The 16,777-nt window shown below is 40.2% G+C and overlaps 1 protein-coding gene across 3 annotated transcripts in view; it reads left to right on the top strand.

Moving 5' to 3' along the window:
* LOC111143050 (transforming growth factor beta receptor 3) overlaps positions 1–16,777 on the top strand; it is a 194,087-nt gene that overhangs the window by 106,471 nt on the left and 70,839 nt on the right. The gene's annotated exons all lie outside the window — the stretch shown is intronic.

The following is a 16,777-nucleotide window of genomic DNA, read 5'->3' as shown; positions in this document are numbered from 1 at the left end:
CCATTATTTATCAGGAGGCAAGCCATGGTCACATCTCTGTGACGTGTATTACATGCTGTTCTTTCAGTTGCACTGATTGGTTAAGCTTGGCTTTCATGGCCCGTTGAGATCTGGTCCCAGTCTACCTTTCTAATTTTATTTCTCTGTATTCTTTTATACATTTCCTCAGCTCCATCTGAATTAAATGTTCCCCACACCTCTCCATATTCCCTCCCTTGCTTTGACATTTCTCTTAGGGCTCTCCCTGCCCTTGTCACCTTAGTTCTGCCTATTCCACCTGTTTACCCTCAGGACCCAGCCAGAAGTGCTCCCCTGCTCCTCCCACAGACATTTACATCTGTCTGTTACCTTTGTGCACCTGTTAAACTGTGAAGTTCTTGAGGACAAATTCTGTATCTAGTTTGCATTTGAAGTCTTTTCATTACCTAGTGGCAGTTCCTGAATAAATATTTATGCGTTCTGTTTTCACAGTTCTTGCAGTGTTGATATACTATCTGGATTACTGTTTAATTGTTTTTCTTTAAATCTAAACGACAACAACAACAACAAAACCTGGCTTCACCCTAACATCTTCAACGTGAAATTATGTTTTTAATACCCATGAAAATGAGCATATAAGCTATAGGTAAAAATTTTCTTATTTCTTAACGTTTCTTAGGTATTCCCATACTTTGGGAAAGATGGATCTACCCAAGTGCCATACACATACCGGCCACTTAGTATCTGCCAAATGAATCAACGACTGCACAAAACATAGGAAATAAGAACATTTTCTCCCTGTTAGCCTAGTAGCTTCATGGCTATTAATCTGGAGATAAAACAAGGAGAAGCTAGAAAAGACTGAGCAAGCCTTTAACTGGAGTTGTTCATTCCTGCCTGTGAAGCAATTAGTATTAGATAATACTAATTACTTCCTTATGTACTGCAAACTGCTGGGCCAGTGGGGCCTGCGGAACAATCTGTTCTGTGGGTAGCTGACTCCCTACTGACTGAGCATCATGCCGAAGCCCCGGAAATGGTACAAGTGGAACCTCTCCACAATAGGTTTGGGAAGTAGCACCACGCATTGGGTTTATCTAGAAAAGAGGAATGTGGGAAGTGTGTGTAATACATCATATTGTTCTAATCAAATTCTAAATGTTCTGTTCGGGGTAATTTGAGTTAGGGTTCTTGCTACCATTTTTTAATTTTTAACGCATTGTGTACTCTCAATACAATTGAGGTTCTGAGGATTTTTTCTGTAAGCTCTGTTCATGGGAATTGTATATTTTTCTTACCTTTTGAGGATGTTGTAAGGCTACTCACATGTACCACTTAGAGCTCCTTTAAGTAAAATAAAAATGTTACATGTATTCAAGTTATAAGGAACCTAGTTAATAATTAACTGTCATTTTGTTACTAAAACTTAAAGGTTTTTACAGATCCGTGAAGAAATTTGTTTCTAGATTGTTGTACTTTATATAGTTGGTGCTTCTATATAGTATAGAAATAATATATTATAATTCCTTATTTTTTATTTAAACTATGGCATAGAGAGAGACCCTAGAACCGGTTGTTTTGTCATTTAGTGTTAAATGAGGTTTAGAATACTTTTTTCTTAAATTTATCAGAATTAGTCCATGTAAGGTCAGTATGGCATAAAGTCTATTGAAGGTTTTTATCAGAAAAATCATCCCTCTCCCTCTCTTGTTAAATCCAGGGTTGGGATCCACAGCTGTTCGAACATGGGCAGGGTAACTTGATATAAGGGTACACATTTTTACCCTGGTCTGCTCTTAGAGCACATTTGAGATGGTTGTTTTGGAAAATGGGCTGTGAATTTTATCTCTAGACCTTCGCACCAGAGCAGTTAGTTCAGCCCAGCAAATCCCTGGCCCTCAGTGTGCATCCTTCATAACAGAACTTTGACGCTGTGACTTGATGCCTTGAAATCAGCACAACAAAATGGTGCTCGAGGAGCAGTGTTTACTTTGATCATTTTTCAACTTCTGTGCCCTAGCCTTTTCACGGAGTACAAATTGCTTTACCAGAGTTACGGGGCTGAAGCCCATGGACTGTTTTTGTAGTCTGGTTGCTGTGGTGATTCTTAGCCTTCCATGAAACTCCACCTCCAGGGAAACAGAACCTTTGCAGCTGTTTCAACCTTTTCAGTATTGTATGTGGTAGAGGTCTTCACCGAGCGGGTGGCAAGCTGGAGAGTGGGTGATAAACAGATACGTGGAAACAGGGCATCTCACTCAGGACGTGTTGTATTATTTCCAAACAAACATCTCCCTTATCCTTCTCACAAATCATAGGGGACTTTGAAGTACCTCCAAGTCTGGCTGAAGCCAGAGTTTAGTGAGCCACGGAGATGTGTTGGTCATGATAATGATATGAGTAAGAACTTGGAGATAATGGCTGATGACATTTATAGTGTTGCCAGGTGGGGAAGAAAAGAATGGTGGAGAAGGGGAAGCTTGATGGGACTTGTGTGTGCCCAGAAAGGAGAAATTGGTTTAGGAAGAGGGTTCGGGCTCAGTCCAGGGCTGCCAGCAGTTCGGTGTTTGTGGGACTGTGAGGAAGGCTATTTTGATCTTAAGTCTCCATGGAGGACAGTATAGACAAGACCTTCCTTCCATAGGAACCAAGGGAATGGAAAAAATAGCCATGGTTTAAGAGGGTAGAAGTAATAATAGTTAATATTTATTTATTTATTTATTTATAAGAATGTATTTATTCATTTGAGAGAGAAAGGTAGAGCACAAGGCAGGGGGAGAAGCAGAGGGAGAAAGCAGACAGCCTGCTAAGCTGGGAGCTCGACATGGGGCTCGATCCCAGGACTCTGAGATCATGACCTGAGCCAAAGGCAGATGCTCAGCCATCTGAGCCACCCAGGAGCCCCAATAGCTAACATTTAAAAGAGCACTCGCTGTGTGCCAGTTACTGTTTGAAGTGCTTTCCACATGACATGTTTAATCCTTTGACATCTGATGGATAGGCATAAGTATTAACCCCATGTTACAGTTAACGAAACTGATGCCCAGGGAGTCTTAACATGTTCAAGGCCCCAAGGCTGGTAAGTGGAGAACGGAGATTCTAAATGGCTCTGAGTCACTGCTATTAACCACTAGGTCAAACTGCCTGTAATTTAGGAAGGAAAGCAGAGTGACCCAAAGGATTGGGTGTCAGGGGATGCTGGCCAATTTGGAAGAAAACGTAGATCTTGGAAGAGATTAAATTATGCTTTAAAATGTGTTTATTGATTTGTTCACTCATTCATTCATTTATTCATTCATTCATCATTAAATACCTAGGTAGGACCTACTAGGAGCCATTTATTAGCCTAGACTCTGAGGTAATGAAAAGACAAGTCCTAACCCCTCCTCTTAGATAGTTTTTATGTACAAGCTTGATTTAATACAAGGCATCAGGTGCTAGGTACTGTAAGAGAAAGGTCAACTGGACATGGGTCAGAAGCATTCACTGGGAAGAGCTTCCTTCTTCATTCTGGGGACACTGATGACAAGAAGACTTCTTAAAGGATATGGTAGTTTTTTCTCTGAGGTGGACAAAATTGATCCTGTGTGAAAATGCAAAACTGTAATTAAATTCCATATGTTACTACATACCTCAGTATCTTTCTAAACAGAACGGAGAGGTCTTATTTGCTAAATTTGCATGTATCTTATCCTTGAGAATTTCCAGACCACAGTCCAGTAGTATGCCCACTTTATAAACAGCTCTGGTGGGAGAAGGTTGCAGAGCAGCAAATGGAGAGCACTTCACAAGAAGGAAAAGGGTTTGAGAAAACTAAGGGAATCCATCTTTATAGGAGAAACTTCCTGTGATGCCTCAGGTGATGACTGCACATGCAGTTCCTGAAATCTTTTGAGGGCCTTTGTGTAGCTAATACCTAAATTTTTAATATGGACAGGCATATTTGGAATGCTTTATATGTTTTAACTTATTTCTTTCTCATAATAGTTCCAAAAGGTAGGTACTATGATTCTGGTTTTTAGATAAACCAAGTCACAAAGATAAGGAATGGAGCTGGGGTTCAACACAGGCAATTGGCTGCAAGCGTCCATGCTCTCAGTTATGATGCTATGCTGATTAGTCATAGTTCATTTTATGGGTCCCATTTTAAGCCATAAAGTAATTAATCAAGAGGCAATCTCTTAGATCCTATGACAACTCTTAGGTAGCTTGAGGCTGATAGATTCCCCCCTCTCTGTGAACTATCTGGTCATGTAGTGTCCTGAAGGGACAATATCTATTTTACAAATCATCCATATTTTATTTCTCAGTGATGACTGGGAGCCTTCCATGGTGAGTGGAAAATTAATAGAAGAAACGCGTATTATATAGTTTTGCTACTTGTTAACCCTGGTTAAAAGTTTGCTTAAGGGTATGGTGTCTTTCGATGACTTTATTGGGTTTCTGTATTCTAAAAACAAGGATATTTTAGAATATTGTCCATGTGGAGTGCTCTGAAAAATTTGAGTTTTCATCATCTTTCTTTGAGAGAACAATAAAACTTACCTCACAGAGTTAACGATTAATTATATTTATAATAAATACAAATTACCTAACTTCAGCAATTCTTTGTGATTGCTCTGATCTCTTTGAACATTAAGGGAGATTTAATTTAATTTTTTTTTTAAATAATAATGGCTTTTTCAAAGCTAGGTCTAATTTTAGAGTCTGGACTCATAAGCAAGAGACAGCAGGCTGCCACAGACTCACATAGACCAAGACACAGACAGATGTGACCCGAACCTACCCGCAGCAGTATTCTGAACTCTATGAGATACTGAAGAACTGTCCTCACTTTCCTGACAGATTTGCTCTATCCTGCCCGTCATTTTCTTTTGAAATAATTACTGTTGAGAAACAATCTCGAGGACTTGACTTTATTGTTTATTGAATAAAAGGATTTAAAAAACAAATTTAGCAAACTTATTTAGGGAAGCGGTGAAATAGGATGTGGATAAAGTGATTCCAAAAGTCTTAGGGAAAGTATTCACTAATGAAATCACAGAATCCCTAGATCCTTGGGTCAGAAAGGGTCTTAGTGCTTATCCAGTCCAGCTTACACTTGGTTTGTGGATTCTGTTTCTAAAATATCTCTGACAAGGGGTCACACAGCCAGTCCAAGTAGTTCAGAAAATTGGAAAGGAGTGGGAGAAACCAGAAAATTTATCATGTTAACAGGTTTTGCCTCTTTGTTACACAGAGGATTGGGTTCAATTTGTCCTGCCTGCGTGTTGCGTCTCCTGACCCTTGACATCCTTTTCTCTCCCCACACGGCCTGGACATATCTCATTGTTAGTGTTCTGTACTACAATCTTCTCTTCATGTGTCTGTCTTTCCTCTGGACTGGGAGCAAATTAGTGAAAGACAGGTAGTGTCTTCCTCATCTTTCTTTTCTCAGTATTAATGAAAATAACTGTCATGGTGCCTGACACATCATGAGTACCTAACTAATGCTGTTTGACTAAATGAAAAATATGTATAGAAATCACATTACCATCTGAAGCTAACTTATTGTGTGGCTCAGCTTTTGACCGTCCTCGATGAACGAAGTCCTGAGGATCTATGGGACCTTTCAGCCCTTCTAAGATAAATTGACTTCCTAGTATTTTCTATCACACGAAGGTCTTTGCAGGTGGGATTTGAAACTCAAGAGTTGGTTTGGTCCAACCCACGTGGGAGTTCAAATCACATTTTTTGGGTGTGTGGTCAAAAACATAAAAAAATTACTATTTTGGCCATTTTAAAGTGTACAGTTCAGTAGCATTTGCACATTCACAGTGTACTACAAGCATCACCACTCTCTCATTCCAGAACATTTTCTTCACCCGCAAAACAAATGCCCTATCAGTTAGCACTCACTTTTATCCACCTCTACCTCTAGGTCATGGCGATGACTAATCTGTTTTCTGTCTCTGGATTTGCCTGCTCTGGGCCTCATATAGAAATGTAATCATACAACATGTGCTCTTTTGTGTCTGGCTTTTTTACTTGACGTTATACTTTCAGGGTTCATCCATGTTATAGCATGTATCAGTACTTTATTATTATTATTATTATTATTATTATTTTAGATTTTCTTTATTTATTCTTGGAAAGGGTGGAGAGCACAAGCAGGGTGAAAGGCAGAGGGAGAAGCAGACTCTCCGCTGAGCAGCGCTCAATCCTGGGACTCTGGGGCCATGACCTGAGCAGAAGATAGATGCTTAGCCGACTGAGCCAAGCAGGTGCCCTAGTACTTTATTCTTTTTATGCTAAATAATATTTCATTGTATGGCTGTGTCACATTTGCTTATTTCACATCACATTTTTGTGGCTATGTAATAGTCCATTGTGTGTGTCTATGTGTCTATGTTGTGTGTGTCTGTGTGTGTGTATCACATCTTCTTTAACCATAAAAGAGGATGAGTTTTTGTCATTTCAACAACATGGAGGGATGTAGAGGCTATTATGCTAAGTGAAATAAGTAGCACAGGATTTCCACTCATGTATGGCACCTAAAAGCAAAACAAATGAATAAACAAACAAAAAGCAGAATCCAGACCTATACATACAGAGAACAAACTGTTGGTTGACATGAGGTGGGGGGTGGGAGGATAGGCAAAATAGGTGAGGGGGAGTGAGATACAGGTTTTCATTTATGGGATAAATAAATCATTGGAGATAAAAGGTACAGTACAGGGAATATGGTCAGTGGTATTATAATAGCATTGTCTGGTGACAGATGGGAACTATACTTGTAGTGAGCATAGCATAATTATAGTGTTGTTAAATCACTGTGTTGTACACTTGAACCTAATGTAACATTGTATGTCAGGTATAATAAAAAAAATTTTAATCACATTTTTATAGAGCCATTTGTCATTATGATGAGTCAAATTTTTCTCATTTCTACCCGAACATCATGAATGGCAAAGAATCTTAATTATTTCTACAAGATTTCTGGTAATTTGGAGTATTTAAGTTTTTAATGCAATCCTGAATATTTTGTCATGCACCCCTCATACACACGCACTTCTACTTTTCCCATTTTGGCTCTTCTTACTGTTTATTAGAGGATGAGTCAGAGACCGAATGGTAGACTGATGGTTTTGCTGAAAATGAGAAGTAGAACTTAAGCTGTTGACTTAAGAGGCGTTTGGGGCTCTACTGAATTATGAAACAGAGCTTAAGCTGTTTGATCTCGGTATCTATTAGGATCTTCTAGACTTTGGTCAGAATGGAAAATTTCTTTAGAGATGTATTATGAAGAGTAGCTTGTACCTTCTCCATTTACATGAGAAACTAAGCCATTGTAATACTTTTCAGACTCTCTTTAAATACAGGTGCTCTAGCTCTGCCTTACATGTTTAATACCCTGAGTAAAGTTCAGAGAGTAGAACCTTTTTTCCCTGTATTTTAAGCATAAGAAATGAGATTTAAAAAAAAAAAAAAGTTAAGATTCCATTAGTGTCACCAAATGTTAAGGCAGAACCTTGTATTTGCCAGTGTCGAACAGAGGAAAAACTTTCAATTATTCACTTGGAAATGAATTGACGTTATCCCTTTTTCTCCGTTCTTCTATATATTCACTAATTCCCAGTAATACAAATTGATTTATCGGGGCTTAAATTTGCTGACTACACATATGGTTTTGACAGCATTACAGTATCTTCATTATTGGGAGGTGAATGACTGGATAGTATTAACTATATAACTTGAAAACCAAATGGTTTGTGTTAGAATTTGCTCTTGTTTCATTCTAAGATAAAATCTTTCCTAGTTTCTGCTGTGACACTCAGTGTTGATTTACCTGTAAGTTAATGTCAACAAGACCACATAAGGAATGTTGTTCAGACTTCTGTATCTTTGGTCCTTCCCTCTTTTCTTTTAGTTTTTATTTTCCTTTTTCTTTTAGGTTGTTAATAAGTGCTTAAAGCACTTTTAAAGATACAGAATGACTTTAATAAATTTGTTACCAGGTATCCTGCTCTTTATTTTAGGTTAGTCCCTTTCTAGTTGGAACAAATATACTGACCACTTTTTAATGCTATCTCAAGAAAATAGGAAATTTAAACCTTTCAGTACTGGCTTTAGGAAGATAGTCCATCTTAGACACTTAAAAACTACAAGTGCCAAATTCTGCGTGCATATTTTGGCAACTTCCTGTTTACTTTCTGTGATCACTGGTCTTATCCTGAAAACTTATTGCAAGGCTCAAGGCAAATTGATTCTGTGGAGGAAAATAGGCAAAAATACTAGACTGTTATGTAAATATTGCAAACTGCATTTGCTCTATTGTCAATTAGGCTGTTCTGACACAGTTCATTGCCTGAATTAAAAGCATTTAAAATTCCATGCCTTCGAAAGATAGTGGAACATTCCATCAAAGAAAATAATGTTTTTTCAGGAAAAATACTCCAAAAACACAGAATGATAACATGTTCTCCCGCTTTGGCTTCTGAGCTGTTTCTCCCTTTCTCAAGATAAGCCGTGTAACATTGAAACTAAAGTTCCTTTAAAAACATTTCCACTTAAAATCATAACCTGGCTGGATGAGACCAGAATACCCTTAGGGGGCCAGTACTGTGAACTTCAGGAGTTGTTTTTGTTAGAGCTTTCAAAGGAAACCAGACTTCACAGAATTCCCAAGGTGGTTCTATCCGGACCAGAATTTAGTTTCCTTCGAGAGTCATTTGGTCTAGTCCACATACCATCTGGGAGCCCCTGGAGTTCAAGGGATGATTGAGTTGCACCTTTGCTAATTCAGCGACTTGTAGAAATACAGAGGGTATGTTTTTGCAGATTGCCAAAGCTGTAAAGTTCTCAGGCCCTCTCCATTTCCCAGTTTTGTAATTCTACATGTGCTGTGTTTGAGATACAGCTGATCCACTTAGACGTGAAATGCAACCATCGCCATTTTGAGTTCTGCAGTACATTTGTTCACGAGAACAGTGAGCCTTACTAAAGCTTTTATAGAGGAGATAGAGAATTTACATCAAAGCAACTCAAACAACTGTAGCTGGCAATGGCGACATCACAGTTCATAAAAATGCTTGTTGCCCCATCCCTGTGGAGTTTTCCCTACCTCCCAGCTTGTGGAACCTCCCATCATCTTGCTTACAGCTCAGTCCCCTGCCTTTCTTTCTTATCTTTTCTTTTCCAGAAGCAAAACAGTTTCTGCCTCTTACTCCTGTAGAGTAGGTCACTGTCCTGTTCTTTGACTCAAGGCCAACACCTAAGGTTAAGGTAGAGTGGGAAGGCAGGGCTAGGGAGGGGGTGCGGGGGGACAATGGGAGACATTGATTCTACTCCCAATATTGTTACTCTCTGGCCATTTGATTCGGAAAAATTATTTACTTCTAAGCATCAATTTCTTTATCTTTAAAATGGGAATAGTTAGATAACTAAGCAGAACAACTTCTGATGAGAGCAGCAAATCTTAACCCAATGGAAGGATGCATGGACCTGCCTGTTGTCTTCCCCTGAAATACAGTGATGATGGCTGTCACTCCTATTCCCACTACTATTCCTATTAACAACAGAAACACAAATGGGGTGTTTGTGAAGCCCGTGCCTTACTAGTTGCTCCTCCTCTGATTTCTCTTTTCGTGCTAGAAAGGTAACACTGTAGGCCCAGTCACAATTCCTCCCCAGCTTCAGCTTAATATACTGGGCCGGGGGAATCTAGGTGCCATCCTTTTGTAAAGCTTAAAGCATCTTAAATCACTGCCTGATCACCAGTGCACTTTGTTCTTTTGCTATTACAAATTTGCTAGCTTTAAGATGGTGCGTAAGCAGCAATCTTTATTGAGATCTGTGACTACAGTTGGCTGGTGGGAATGATTCATTCAGTACTCAGGGCTTGTGAGAATTGGGTTCTTGCTGTGCCTGTTTTTAACATCAGCTGCCGTCGGTCACATCAGTGATCCTCTTTATCATGCCGTTCTGTTCACCCCAGTGTCGACAGCCCAGCTATTCTGACATCCTAGTATTACAGACGTATATGCCAAAATACAGGTTTATTAAACTGGTAGGTAGCAAAACCAGTTTGAAGCCCATCATAAAAAGTAGAAGTTGAGAGGAAATAAATTTACACAGTCCAGAAGCACCTGGGTGGCTTAGTCGGTTAAGTGTCCAACTCTTTGGATTTCTGCTCAGGTCACGATCACAGGGTGGTGAGATGGAGCCCCGAGTCAGGCTCCGTGCTGGGTGTGGAGCCTGCTGAAGATTCTCTCTCTCCCTCTGTCCCCACCCACGTGCTCGCGTGCACTGTCTCTCAAAAAATATATATAAGTAAAATCCCCTGTCTCCAGTTAAAAAAACTTTTTTACGTAGCCCTTAGTTATATGGTGCTTTGGTTAAATAGTAGTGTTAAAAACAATAATTAAGCATTTGGAGTGGGTCTGTTTATTAAGTGTAACAGGGAATATAAAAAAATAAAAGCAAACTTTTTTCACATTAATGATTGTGCGAATATTGAATTCCTTCTGTTTGTCTAGGATTTTCATTTCTAACTGTTCTAGCACACTTTGTTACCTAAATGAGAAGTATTAATTTTTAAAATTTATTTTATTTTTCTTTAAATTTTATTTGTTTATTTGACAGAGAGAGAGACACAGTGAGAGAGGGAACACAAGCGGAGGGGGATAAAAGAGGGAGAAGCAGGCTTCCCGCTAAACAGGGAGCCCAATGTGGGGCTCAATTCCAGGACTCTGGGATCATGACCTGAGCTGAAGGCAGATGCTTAACGACTGAGCCTCCCAGGTGCCCCTACTTTTTTTTTATTTAAAAAAATTTTTTTAAACATTTTATTTAATCATAAATAGAGAGAGAGACACGGAGAGAGCAGAAGCAGGGTTAAGGACAGAGGAAGAGGGAGAAGCAGACTCCCCTGCTGAGCTGGGAGCCTGACATGGGGCTTGATCCTAGGACCTGGAGATCATGACCTGAGCCAAAGGCAGACTCTTAACCATATGGGCCACCCAGGCACCCCATTGAGACGTATTTAAAGTTCTGTGCTTTAAGATACAATAGGATGTTTGGTCAAAATTTTTTATCTTTGTTATTTTTCCCTGAGAAGGAAAACCTGCTCCAAAGGCTTTTTCACATTTCATCTATTTGTATATTCATAACTGTTAAAAATAACAAAACAATTTCTTTTTTTTTTTTTTTAAGAATGTATTTATTTGACAGACAGTGAGAGAAGGAGAGAGAACACAAGCAGGGGGAGCAGCAGAGGGAGAGGGGGAAGCAGGCTCCCAGCTCAGCAGGGAGCCCGATGTGGGACTCGATCCCAAGACCCTGAGATCATGACCTGAGCCGAAGGCAGAAGCTCAACCCACTGAGCCAGCAAGGTGCCCCAATAAAACAATTTCTGTGTGTTTGTGTGTGTGTGTATTTGCTTACTGTAGTCCCTAAACACACGGATGATGATCAGGGCCCCAAAGCCTGGGCGTGGCATCGGAGTCCTCTTCCACGTACATTGCCAGTCATTTTGGTAGCATGAGTTGGAATTAGCTTTTCTTAACTGTTTTAAAGTTCAAGTGAAACTTCATAGTGAAAGTTAATGTTCTCTTATCTAAATGCAGCCGTACCCCTTTTGGCTAGAAAAACATGACAGTACGACTCTGTACCCATTTTTTTAATCATTTCATGAATAACCTTTATTGATTCTTCCTTTCATGTATTCTTTCAGAAAAGTTATTGACTGCTTGCTAATTGTTCAGCTCTGCACTAAGCTCAAGGATGCCGAAATGACTGCAACTCAGTTTCTGCCCTTGAAGAATGCCTTGAGAATTTCACAGTAGAAGGGGTGGTGTGTGTGTGTCTGTGTGTGTGTGTAAATGACAAATATCTAAACAGAGTATTGTAGTGCGGTACAGAGGTGGAAGCATGAGCATGGTCTGTGGGAGTGCTGTTGAGTTCCAGCCCCCCCTGCAGATAGGGAAAGATTTCACTGATTTTGAGCTGGACATACATGTCTGTCTAGGGGCTGGCAGGAGGGTACTGCAGGCCAGAATCCGGAAAGGCCCTGGTGTGTTGGCGACCACCAGTACTATATTCAGATGGTAGATACTTAATACTAATGATTGATGGAACTGTGGCTCTCAGTGTTAGACTTGCCCTCACCGGTGGCCTGCTGAGGGCTCCCCCAGTGCATCTGCTCCAGAGCATGCCCACATCCAGGGTCTCCCCTTTCCCTGTCTCTCTTTCCAGTAGAGACTGAGCTGTGGGCTACTCTGGGAAGGAAGGGCCAGGGTCTCTGGAATCCCCTTGCAACTCTCCCAGGACCCCTTTAGAGGGCCATGACCTGAAGTTTCAGAAATATTCTTCTGTTTATATGAGCTCCTGCCCCTCAACCCCCAACCCAAATTTAGTTCCGAGTATTTTTCCAGGGCATTCAAAATAGAGAGCAGAGAGGGCAGGCTTATTTCTGCATCAAATTTCAGACTTTTCATTTTAGGTCTCCCCCACCCCCCGCTCCCCGTTTTGTGGTCATAATAGATTATTTTCAGAAGCTCCCAGGGAATCCTGAATCCTGTCGTTTGGGGGAGGAGGAATGGTGGCTGTATCCCACTCATCATGTTAAATGGTTTCAAGACAAAACCACTGGGGAGAAGAGCTTGATATCACTTGGTGAAGTAGAGTGTGAAATCTCTGACCCCAGTGCTGCTGAGACCAGGGAGGATGGTCCGTTGACTCCCAGGGTGAGGGCGGAGTCACTTTGGGGGTGGAGATTCCTTGAGTTCAGTACCAACTGAGTGATGTTTTTCTAGAACTTCAGAGAAATATAAAAATAATGTAATAAGGAAAATTTTTAAAAGGTCCAAATCCACTCCTCTAAGAATATTTTAAGGGAGTCTTTTTATACCAATTCCCAAATGGCAAAAGACAAGTGATGGCAAATAAAATGTCAGCTGGAGGGGCTCCTTAGTTTGAAAGGATCATCCTTTCAAACGCCGTGGCAGCAACTAACTACTGTTTCCCATTCACAGCAATTGGTTGCACGTTTCAGACACATCTGAGGTCAGATTTGAGCTCCTAAAAGTCATATTGCCCAAGGAGAGGTGAAATTTGAGTTCAGCTGGGGTCCCCCAGTATCCTGAAATAGATGTATGTCTCATTGTCTGTCTGTGTAAATTATGGTGTTATGAGACCCAGATTCAGGATGTTTTCAGTTACTACCAACCCTGTTGCTAAGTGGATGTCCCCTTACCTCTGAATCGGGGATAGATGATGGCTATCTCTAGACCAGGGTGTGCTTTTATGGGTTCTGGTAATACACACTCTGCTAGAGTTATTTTCTTATCTCTTTTCTTATAAACTGATTATTGGATCATCCATTTTAGAGCATTTGGTCTGCGTTCAGAAAACAGGAGTCTCTCTGGTAGTGTTTTGGATGATTTCATTGTTTCATGGGTCCATAGGGACTGTTAGGAGAGTCAGAAATGTTGAAATGGAACCTCACTGACACGTTAGCAAAGTCAGACAGCTGTTCAACTCTTATATCAGTTGTTTTGCTCGCTTTGCTTATGTTTGTTTTAACAAACCCCGGGAGTAGGGGGGTCTAACTAAGAGGAAATTTTTGAAATCACTCCGGTAGAAATATCTTGCATCACTACTATGAACCCTTAGAAATTCCAAACAATTTTCAAATGGCATCTTTCCATTTTTTTTCTTTCTTTCTTGTAAGTACATAATTCATTTTCATAAAGTGATTTACAGAGTTTGAGACAATATGTAGTTTTTGCTTATCAAAGATAATTTTTGGAAAACAGAGAGGTCTTCACCTTAACAGGGTCCAGAGAAAATTGTCCTTGTTATTTTCTACTGATAACATGGGCAAGGACATGCTTCCTAAATGGGAGGTAGGAAGTTTGTCTTGCCACTCTGAGGCTTTATGCTCCTTGGAGTTGGCCTTGACTTTGGATTTACTTTGAATTTCTTTATAAAATAGGAGAAATACATTAATTATATCTGGTAGTTTGTTGAAGTACACAGATAATCTCAGAAGATTTAGTATAAATAGATGTCATAGAACAGATGAGCTTTCCGTTAGCTCAGAACCAATGAGCTTTTCCTCATTTAGGGGAGAGATCAGCAGTATATGAGGGACAGTGTCTACATAGGGGACGTGACAGATTAGATATACTTGCATTTTGTCACACCACTAGGAAGACTGAAAAGCGGCACTGTTTGAGACAAGAAAGGTTAGAGCAGAACTGTTGGACTGGGCTTTATGGACCACTTTGTAGTCGAAGTATGGTTTTAAGAGGTCACTGAAACTTCAGAAACTGCATGGACAAGTGTTTTATTTCTGAGTTGCCATCTAATAAGTTCTTTTCTCTGAGAGGGTGACCTGTTAAAACCAGAGATATGATCTCTAGTTTAATTACGCAGAGTCATTTTGTTTCTGTTTCTGCCATTAGAATGTTCTTGTTCCTCCACAGTGGACTCCTCAACCTGGGTTAATGGGTACTTAACCTAGAATTCATGGGTCCTGCAGTGAATGTATTTTTTTCTGACATTGCCTGCAAAATGTAGTGTGCATACGGGTTTTTGTGTGTGTGGTGAGAAGGTTCATCTGTTCTATTACATTCTCAAATGCTTTTTACTGCCAAAAATGAACTCTACTGATTTAGAGAGTAGTCATTTTTTCCTCATTTGGGGTGCATTCCCTTTAGTTTCATCAGCCTTCCCAGGCACATGGCCCCGAGTTTAGTTTGTTATTGCTTATGAACTAGTTAGAGACTCTAACTTTTATGTAAATTTAGTATAGGCTTGAGCTATCTGGATTGCCAAACTGGAAGTCATCAGATACCATGTGTATCATTTCCCCATGGGCTGTTTCTTTTCTGCAGCCTGCCTCAGCTCTGGTTTTCAGACCATGATCATGGGGTAATAATCTACCCGTGAAAACCTTCAGCAGTATGTTCTTATCTTTGTAACTATAGTCTGTCCTGACTATGGTCTGACTATAGTCTTTCCTCTCCTCTCCTCTCCTTTCCTTTCAGCCTGGCAGAAACTAGGCACCTTAGCCAGGAATTCTTGCAGAGATATTCCAGGTATGTTCTCCCCACCGTTGGAGAAGCTTTTATACCTTCATTCTTTGTTCATTGTTTTTGGTTATCCTCTGTCTTCCCTTCAGCAAGATTTCTCTTCCAGTGGAGGAAGGTTGCTGAAGGGATTGAGTGAGTGGATGTTTGGGGGACTCTCTGTTCCTGCCAAATGATCTTTTAAAAGAAGTATTGAGTATTTTTCTTTTAATTTCCCAATCATAGTGTGAATTCTTCTTTGCCAGATGGTTTTTGGGGCTTTGCCTGGGCCCTGTGTGCCAGAGTCGGGGATTCATCTTGGCCAGACGCTGCCACATACTGAAGAGGGAACCGTTTCCAGGAAAGCTCAGAGCCATGGCTCCTAGAAATCTTTCCTAGATTGTGTGAGCCAGGCCTCGACACTTTTGACCATCTGGAAAATTTTGGACCCCAGCACCGATATCTGTCTCATACACATTTTTCTTTTCATTTCCTAAGTTTTTTTTTTTTAATTCTTGTTCATTTTAGATATATATTTATTGCTATTTTATCTACACACTTCAAAAGTGTGCCTTTTGAATGCCTGAGGGCTGCAAAAAAAATCATCGGATAAAGAGTTGACGTATCCTTGGTGGACACGCATGGCTATTCTCTGTGCCATGATGGCACTCGATAAACAGTTTCGGAATGAATAACTCTGGAAACTTTTTACTGACACATGCTGTTCGTGACAGAGTGTTAGCAATTTTCAGGTACTCTTGAACGAGTAATTACTTCATCTCTCTTTTCTTCGCCCTGTGTGCGTCTCTCTGTAGTGTTGCATTCACTTTGACTCTGGTTCTGCAGCCTCTTCTGTTTACAGTGGCCATCAGCCTGTTTATTTCTAGATGCAGACAGCTGTGCAGAGTGCTGCGAGGTGGTGTACGACCAAGAAATATGTTACTATGCTGTAGCTGTGCTTGACATCGCTGTTCACTAGTACCCTACTTTTAGTGCTTTACATATGCCAGATGGTAAAAATGATCCTCGCTGTGTTGGAGATAGAGCTCGTGGTAGTATTGCTCGTGTTTTTAAAATTTTTCTGTGAATTAACTAAGTCCCTTCGAACCCATTAATATATTCAGCTTTTTTAGCCTTTTAGGTAACAGAAATTTATGAATCTGCTGTGATAAATCAGTCCTTGAAACAACTGTCTACTACTCTGTTTGAGCACAGTATTAAAGTAAGACGTATCTTTGCCTACTGAGTATTTGCGATCTGTTTCGGAGATTAAGAAATGCACACTCGACAGTTAATGGATAGTCTTGGTATTACATAGCATACTGCAAATTATTAGTAGAATAAAGTACTTTTGTGGCATTGGAAATTAGAAAATTAAATATCTCATTAGCATTCGCTGAGTGCCTACCATGTGCTGAGGCATGGGTATTCAAAGTAAAGTGTGTTGCCTTATTATCAGTGACCTGAAAGGCTACTATGATAGGTGACATCAGTGTCCTAGGCAGTCCCTGCAATAAAAGGCAGAGATACATTGAGATCAAGATCAAAGTGGGCCAGCAGCCAGTGGAAGATGCTAAAATGGTCCAGCCTTGAGCGCTCTATCCCGATGGCTGTATAGACTCAGGTCATAGATCTAGGCCATTCAGTCCTCATAAGGATTAAGCCTGCGATGTTCAATTATTCCTAGTATATTCCTCGGTCTCTGTCTTGCCAACTAAAGTCATTTTTTATGCTTTCCCTCTCAT

Source organism: Enhydra lutris, unplaced genomic scaffold, assembly GCF_002288905.1.
Source record: "Enhydra lutris kenyoni isolate GAN:26980312 unplaced genomic scaffold, ASM228890v2 scaffoldscaffold9, whole genome shotgun sequence".
NCBI lineage: Eukaryota > Metazoa > Chordata > Mammalia > Carnivora > Mustelidae > Enhydra > Enhydra lutris.
Note: the sequence above shows the minus strand (reverse complement) of the source record. Positions and strands in the feature narration are given on the sequence as shown.